The sequence below is a fragment of the Myotis yumanensis genome, unplaced genomic scaffold (assembly GCF_028538775.1).
Source record: "Myotis yumanensis isolate MYYU_CA2020_CCGP unplaced genomic scaffold, mMyoYum1.0.hap1 SCAF_3, whole genome shotgun sequence".
In the NCBI taxonomy this organism is placed as follows: domain Eukaryota; kingdom Metazoa; phylum Chordata; class Mammalia; order Chiroptera; family Vespertilionidae; genus Myotis; species Myotis yumanensis.
Genome location: NW_027223754.1, coordinates 131,727,116 through 131,735,766, shown reverse-complemented (window position 1 = coordinate 131,735,766; position 8,651 = coordinate 131,727,116). Strand labels below are relative to the sequence as shown.

The 8,651-nt window shown below is 40.0% G+C and overlaps 1 pseudogene; it reads left to right on the top strand.

The window, feature by feature from the left end:
- The first annotated feature begins 7,349 nt into the window (after nucleotides 1-7,349).
- Nucleotides 7,350-8,217, top strand: LOC139005324 (small ribosomal subunit protein uS2-like; annotated as a pseudogene).
- Nucleotides 8,218-8,651: the final 434 nt, after the last annotated feature.

Genomic DNA, 8,651 nt, shown 5'->3' with positions numbered 1-8,651 from the left:
CCTCCTCCCGTTACCACCTCAAAATTACAGCTAAACTACAGAACAACCGTCACTGGAAACCACCTCAAGTCTAGCTGAACAGAAAGAAGTCCGACAACTAAGAAGCAGCCACATCAAGACTGGTAAGAGGGGCAGAGATGCAGAATGGGCAAGACCCACACACATGTGAGGCAGTTAAAAATCATGAGGGATATCTCAACTGAGGTCTTACCTGAGGAGCAAGGAGTCCCAGCCCCACACCAGGCTTCCCAGCCTAGGTTCCCAGTGCCAGAAAAAGAAGTCCCCATGACTTCTGGCTCTGAAAACCAGCAGAGATTATGACTGAGTGAGACAGAGGGCTGCTTGGGTCCCAGTTGTTCCTTTTAAAGGGCTCACACATGGAATTATTCAAACTCACTCTGAGGTGCAGCACTAGGCAGCAGTTCAAAGTTGAGGGGCAGCTTTCTCTCAGACAGAAGTGCTGGCAGAAGCCATTGTATGTTTGCTGAGCCCTCACCCAGGTGGGCACCATATCTGAGTCTCTATCAATCTGGCTAACATTGTTCACCTCATCTTGGTGATTTCCTGAGACCCTGCCCAGCCAACTTGCAGGCCCACTCAAGCCGCTTCCAGTGGCATCTCCATATAAATGGCCTGTCTTGGCTCACACAAAGGTCCACAAACCCCAAACACACAGCATCTGGCCTCAGTATGCCCCACGCCTCTTGCTAAGTGGCACTAGGCCCAGCACTAGCAGCAGCCAGCCTTGGCGCTCAGGTTGGCCTTCTCTGGCACCTCCAAGCCCGGCACAAGTGGCAAGCATCTGCAGATTGCTTTGTAGCTCATGCAGGTTGTCTTAGGCAGGGCACAGGCAGGGGCTGACCTTGGCCTGTACCTTCCAGGAGTCCCGAGGGCCAGCATCCCAGTGGACAGCTTTAAACCACACAGAATCACCACCCAACCATCTCCAAAAACAAATTGTGAGTGGGGGCATACTCAGTAGGCACCAGAGACCTGCTAAAGTAAGCCTTCCTGTGTGGAGTGGGGCCCTACTTTTCTGCTGTCGTCCCAGCTAGTTCTTGTAGCCTGGGGACCAACCTCCCCACCCCCATTGACATGCCAACAGCAATCAAGGCTCAACTACAACAGGAGGGTGCATGTAGCCCACTTGGGGGGCACACCTGGAATACCCCACTCAGGAGACCAAGAAGGCTGCACCACTGGGCCCTACAGGATACCTACTACATAAAGCCACTCTACCAAGACCAGGAGACATAGAAGCATTATCTAACACAAACAGGAAGGCTGCCAAAATGAAAAGACAAAGAAACATGTCCCAAAGGAAGAACAGGACAAAACTCCAGAAAAAGAACTAAACAAAATGGAGACAAGTAATCTATCAGACGCAGAGTTCAAAACACTAGTTATAAGGATGCTCAAAGAATTTAGGATTGGAATAGATCAACATGGCAAGAGATAGGAAACATAAAATGGAGATAGAAAATGTAAAAAAGAACCAGTCAGAAGTGAAGAATACTATAACTGAAATGAAGAATACACAAAAATAAGTCAACAGTAGATTAGATGAAGCAGAGTATCAAATCAGCAATTTGGAATATAGGGAAGCAAAAAATACCCAATCAGAGCAACAAAAAGAAAAAGGTATCCAAAAACAAGAATAGTTTAACGAGGCTCTGGGCCAACATTGCGCATACCAACATTCATGTCATGGGTGCTAGAAGAAGAAGATAGAGAGCAAGAAATTGAACTTTTATTTGAAAAAACTAATTACAGAAAAGTTCCCTAATTTGGTGAAGGAAATAGACACACAAGTCAAAGAAGTGCAGAATCTCAAACAAGATGAACCCAAAGGTTAAATGCCACATGTTAAAGATAAAGAGAGAATCTCCAAAGCAGAAAAAGAAAAGCAGTTAGTTACCTACAAAGGAACTCCCATAAGACTTTCCACTGATTTCTCAACAGAAACATTTCAGGTCAGAAGGGATTGGCATAAAATATTCAAAGTGATGAAAAGCAAGAATCTACAACCAGGAGTACTCTACCCATCAAATCTATCACTTATAATTAATGGACAGATAAAGAGCTTCCCAGACAAGAAAAATCTAAAGGAGTTCATCACCACCAAACCACTCTTACAAGATATGTTAAAGGATCTTCTTCTTTAATATGAAGAAAAAAATATGAGTAATAAAATGGCAATAAATACATATTTATCAACTGTTACTTTAAATACAAATAGATTAAATGCTCCAATCAAAAGAACAGGGTGGCTGAATGGATAAGAAAACAAGGCCCATACATATGTTGTCTACAGGAGACTCACTTCACAAAATAAAGAGATAGAAAAAAATATTTCATGAAAAACAAAAAAAGCTGAGTAGTAATACTTATACAAGACAAAATAGACTTAAAAAAAAAAAAAAAAGACTATAACATGAGATAAAAAAGGAGCCAGGAATTCCACATCTGGGTATTTATCCAAAAGAACCCAAAACTCTAATTTGAACAGGCATATGTATCCAAATGTTCATTGCAGTATTATTTACAACTACAGGCCTGGTGCATGAAATTCATGCACAGGTAGGGTCCTTAGGCCTAGCCAGCGATCAGGGCCTTCTGACTGCCGACAGGGGCCTTCCTCTATTTCACGCCTCCCCCAAGTGGTCAACACACGTCATAGCGAGCAATCAAACTCCCGGTGGCCCAGTCGAACTCCCAAGGGGACACTTTGCATATTAGTCTTTTATATATATAGACTAGAGGCCCGGTGCACAAAAATTTGTGCACTGGGATGGGTGCCTCAGGCCGGCCTGTGCCCTCTCGCAGTCTGGGGCTCCTCGGGTGCCCCTTACCCTGGCTGCTGGCACCGGTTTTCCTCTGGCGCCCAGAACCCAGGCCTTCACTCTTCGCCGGGCAGGGCCGGCGCAGCAGGCTTTGTTCTTTGCTCGCCGCTCAGGCCCCGGGGGCAGGGCCGGCGCGGTGGGCTTCACTCCATCGCTTGGTGCCTACATATGCAAATTAGCCGCCATCTTTGTTGGTGGTTAATTTGCATATCGCTCTGATTAGCCAATGATGGGTGTAGCAAAGGCATGGTCAATTTGCATCTTTGTCTATTATTAGATAGGATAGTCAAGATATGGAAGCAATCTAAGTATCCATCAATAGACAAATGGATAAAACTGTGGTACATATATACAATAGAATATTATTTGAGCATACAAAAAGATGAAAGCTTGCCATGTGAGAGAACATGAATAGACTTAGAGCAGTGGTTCCCAACGTGGGGCATATGGCCCACAGGGGGGCAATTTGATTTTTAAGGGGAGCAATTTGAGAATGAGCTATTAACAGTGAATTTTTGCATTTCTTATGGTTCTAAGGGCCTCATATACAGTTTATAAATATAGATTGTGACATATTTATACATTTCAGTTCTCTATTATATGTTTTAAAACTTTATTTTGTATTTTTTCATATCACTTCATATTATTATTTTTAACAATTTCTTAGTGATTTCTTCCTCATTACTTCAACTGTCCTTTTGTTCTTTTATTTTTCTTTCATGGATGCCAAGTTCTTTGGGAACTTGTTTAGAACAAGTTATTGACCTTTTAGGCTTCTTCCATGTAAATAGGAGTTCACTTTTTGAATAATAAGAAATATATGTCACAGGAGGTGGGCATCAGGATTTTAGAGATGCTTAGGTGGGGCATGCCCCCAAAAAAGTTGGGAACCGCTGACCTAGAGGATATTGTGCTGAGTGAAATAAGTTAGAGAAAGACAAATATCATAAGCTTATACGTGGAATCTGAAAAAGAAAACAAACAAACAATCAAAACAAACTCATAGATACAGAGAACAAATTGATGGTTGCCAGATGGAAGAAGATTGGGGAACTGGGTAAAAAAGGTGAAGGGCTTAAGAACTACAGGTTGGTAGTTACAAAATAGTCACAGGGATGTAAAGTTTAGCCTTAAGATTGTAGTCAACAATATTGTAATAACTATACATGGTGCCAGGTGGCTACTTGATTTTTCAGGGTAGTCACTTCATAAATTATATAAATGTCTAATCACTGTATTGTACACCTGAAACTAATACAATATTGCACAGCAACTATAATTGAAAAGTGAAATTTATTTTAAAATTTGGTTTCCTAAATCTCTTTGAAACTAAAGTTTTGCTAGAAAAATTAAATGGATATTCATGGATGTCTCAGCTACTTCCAAATGAGATAAAATAATGAAACATTAACTACTGAACCTAAGTTCATCTACTTTCTGCTTCTTATTATAGAGAAAGATGTTTGTCTATTAGAGAACATGTCTTGTGCCCCATTTTAAAAAGGTGTGCTATGAGGAAATATGTATTTCTAGAAATTATGATATTGCAACAAGAGTGAAATGTTCCTTCTCTCAGATGGCTGTCTACAGTCTCCACCATCTTTTCACCTCATGGATTCTCTCTTCTCTTGATATATAAGACGCCTGAATTTTGAACTCTCTTAAGCTGGATTTGAGAATTAGATCTCCTATCTTTTCAAGCTTGGCCTTCTTGGTTAGTAAGCTTTTCCTTACTCCAAACTTTGATGTATTGAAAATTGGTCTTTCTTTAGAAGCATCTGGCACACAAACCATATACCTATAACAATATGTGTTCATAAATGTAGCAATCTAACAGAGAGTTTGCAATTGCTTACTTCTTAGTTTTCATTAATTAAGTTATTTTAAAGTTCAAGAATTTAAATATATGTAATTAAAACTATAAAAACTAATATCAAGGAAAACAACTGTGTATATAAGAAAAATGGGATATGTTTTGGCTTAACAAAAAAGGGTATGAAAAATAATGATGTATTTTTGAGGAAGAAAAAATTTAATTTTGTCCTAAAATAAGACTGGTTGCTTCAGAATGAGAAAGAGGGGGAAAAAAGACAAAAATCTGAATGTAAAAAGGAAAGTAGTAGAGAGCCCTGGAAAAGGAATCTTGGGAGAGGAAATTTTAATTAACTGAACTTAAATATCAAAAGTAAGCTGATGCAAACTTAGTCTGGTTTTCTCTCTCTGCTAACAGGACTATTGGTCTGCTATTGATACTGTGAAAAGTTTAATTACTAGAAAGAAAAGATTCTGTGTTTTATGTTTTATGTGATTTTGTTTTATGTTGTCTTAATCAGGTCCTTGATTACTTAAGGAAATTGAATCTTCTCAATAGTAAGAAATAAAGTTTTGCTAGCAATTATGCAAACTTCTCTGATTTCTTTGAACTCTTTTATTGCCACTTTGGTTAAATGGGTAATGAAGTGTGACTTCATAATAACTTATGATCCTATTTAATCAAATGTCCAAACCTCTTGATATATTTAGACAGACTTTTCAAAATTTAAATTACAAATAAGAATCTTGACCTGGGAATGACTTTGGGGTTTTCCAGAAAGGACCACAGAACACCTCAAAAGATTAGTTGTCTCCCATTACAAAAGAAAAATATTAAACTAATACAACTTGTTTGGGTGTATGAAATTACATGGGAAGCATCGCCAAATAAAAAATAACATTGAGCCTACTTTATGCTCTATTTGTGTATGATGATATAAATGTTCCAGAAATATATGTGAAGTTGCTGGAAATCTGAGATGTCCTGACATAAGATGTCTGTCATCAAAATTGAAGGATACATGAAAGCAACCGAACCCAAGTGTCAGATTATGGTACATATGGATAAAATCCGTTCTGGTTTTGCAAAAATGAGCCCTGACTTTTGTCATCCTTATGTCCTATGACTTGGCAACAGAATGCTCCTGAATCAGAGGAATTAAGATTGGTAAACAATGGTTATAAAACAAATGAATAGTCCGGGCTATGGGAACCCAAGACGGCTGCTGCTTAGTTCTTCCCAGCTCCCTGGAACTTTTTCAGTTTCTGGGTTTTTTTCATCCACTTTAGTACATTTGGGCTGAACTTCATCTAACTGACACTTAGTTTGGGTTATCAATATGTCCTTGATGTTATGTGTATTTTTTTTTTTTTTTGGTATGAATTCAAGTTTTCTCCTGCCACAGATCTGATGCCCTCACAATGGCAAAGAAACTGTTAGAAAATGTTTCCCACTTGGAGTATATCTCCCAAAATCTCTAGTGATTAAGTCACACATTTCACTGAGTAAACCAAACAAGCCTTGATAGACAGCCTGGGAATTTTTTGGAATTATCACTGACCCTAATACCCTTAATTATCAGGCAACATCAAGAGAACTAATGGAATAACTAGATCCAAGCAGAATAACTTTAATTACACAGGACTGAATGAACTGATGAGAAGGGTTATAATTTTATGACTCTTATTTGATATATTTCTGATTTTTAAAATCTTTTGTCTTCCAGATACAAGACTTTTTGTTCTGTACACCTTCGTTAGTAGTATTAAAACATTAATTTTTGTCTGTCTCTTTCAATTTGATCCCTCCAAACTCTCAATGAGTATTTTTATTTTCATGGTAATATGTTTGTTTGCGTAAGTTCCATAAGAATCTGTTCCTTGTATAACAGGACACAATTGGAAAATAGTAATCTTATAAGGCTTTGACTGGAATGCCATATTTGAGAGAGACAAGCATAGGCTCATATATGACCAGAAAGTATTAAGGAATTAAGTTTGACTTTGGAAGCCAATAAAAGCCCCTTGGGAAAACAGCATGGTACCTTGATTACATGGTTTAAAGCAGTCTTTCCAGGAAAGGAATGAAGGTTGCTTCCTGGGATATGCAAAGAAAGACCTCAAAATACATTGGGGACCTCGAGAAGAGAGGAATTAACCCCATGGGTATTGTGGGCTAAGTCTGATGGCAAGTATGCGGCTTGGGTTCCTAAGCTCGAGGCTTTTTTAAGTTCAATCTAAAGACTCCTTATGAAAAATTCCAGCAAAGCAGATTTAAAGGAGCCTACACAATTACTATTCTTGCTGGACTTATACAAATAATCAGGCCAAGCTTATTGGAAATGGTCTTAATTTGGCTATCTTTGATAAAAATGTGTGTCATCTTAGAGAGAAAATTGTTTCAATAGAAACTGTATTATACCATTGTGGATATTACAGTGCTGTTCATTAGCTTGAGGGTTTTTTGAATGTGTGTTTTTAATCCTACCTTCAGACTGGACTATTTTCTGAATTTTTCTAGTTTTCTTAAGCATTTGTCTGCAACCCTTCAACTAACATTTACATTTTTCCATCCATTGACTTGGAATCATTGAGAACTAAAACTGCCTGTTCCCCTGCCTACTGTGCTGCCCAGAGAGGGGCCCATTGGGCATTGTTCTCAGTTCCCAAGTAACTTAAAGGGAAACTTGCACAATGTCCGAAGTACTGAAAGTGAAGGATGAGTATTTCCTCAAATTCCTTGCAACAAGAATCCACGTAGGTGGCACCAACCTGACTTGAAAAAAAATGGAGCAGTAAATCTTCAACAGGAACAGTGATGGCGTCTACCTCATAAATCTGAAGAAACATGGAAGAAGCTTCTGTTGGCAGCTTGTGCCATTGTTGCCACTGAAAACCCTGCTGATGTCAGTGTCATATCGTCCAGGAACACTGACCAGTGAGCTGTACTGAGGTTTGCTGTTACCACTGGAGCCACTCTCACTGTTGGCCACCTCACTCCTGGAACCTTCATGACCAGATCCAGGCAGCCTTCTGGGAGCTGAGATTTCTGGTGGCCACTGATCCCAGGGCTGAGTACCAGCCTCTCACACAGATGTCTTACATTAATCTTCCTGCCATTGCTCCATGTAGCACAGACTCTTCCTCTGTGCTGTGTGGACACTGCCAACCCTCACATCTAAAGGAGGCTCATTCAAGGAGGCCTGATGTGGTGAATGCTGGCCTGGGAAATTCTGTGCACATGCAGCGCCATCTCCCGTGAACACCCACGGGAAGGTCATGTCTGTCTCTACTTCTACAGAGATGCTGAAGAGATTGAAAAAGAAGAGCAGGCCACTGCTGAAAAGGCTGTGACCATGAAGGAATTTCAGGGTGAATGGACTGCTCTAGCTCCGGAGTTCACTGCTATTCAGCCTGAGGTCTCAGGCTGTCTGAAGGTGCAGGTGCCCCCTGTGCCTGTCCTGCAATTCCCTACTGAAGACTAGAGCACTCAGCCTGCCACTCTGCAACCCCCACTGTTCAGGCCACTGACCACATAGGAACAACCACTGAGTGGTCTTAAGCTGTTCATCCACAAACTATTAAACAAAATGGAAATAAGGCAGACAGAAAATAAACAGTCTCAAAAAAACACAAAAAACCTGCTTGCCCATGTGGCTCAGTGGTTGAGCGTCAATCTATGAACCAGGACATCACTGTTTGATTCCCAGGGTTGCAGGCTCAATCTCCTGTAGGGGGCGTGCTGGTGGCAGCTGATCAATAATTCTCTCTAGTCATTGATGTTTCTATCTCTCTCCCTCTCCCTTCCTCTCTGAAATCAATAATAATAAAAAAAAAATACATTTTTTAAAAAACCGGCCCTTTTTCCAAGGCCACAGAAGCTAAAGTGGGACAACTTGATATAGACTTCAAAGAAATCACCACAATAGCTCATATAAAGACAATCTTCGTGTCTGTTGCAGAGATCACCAGAGGCATTCAAATTGCAGACTAGGA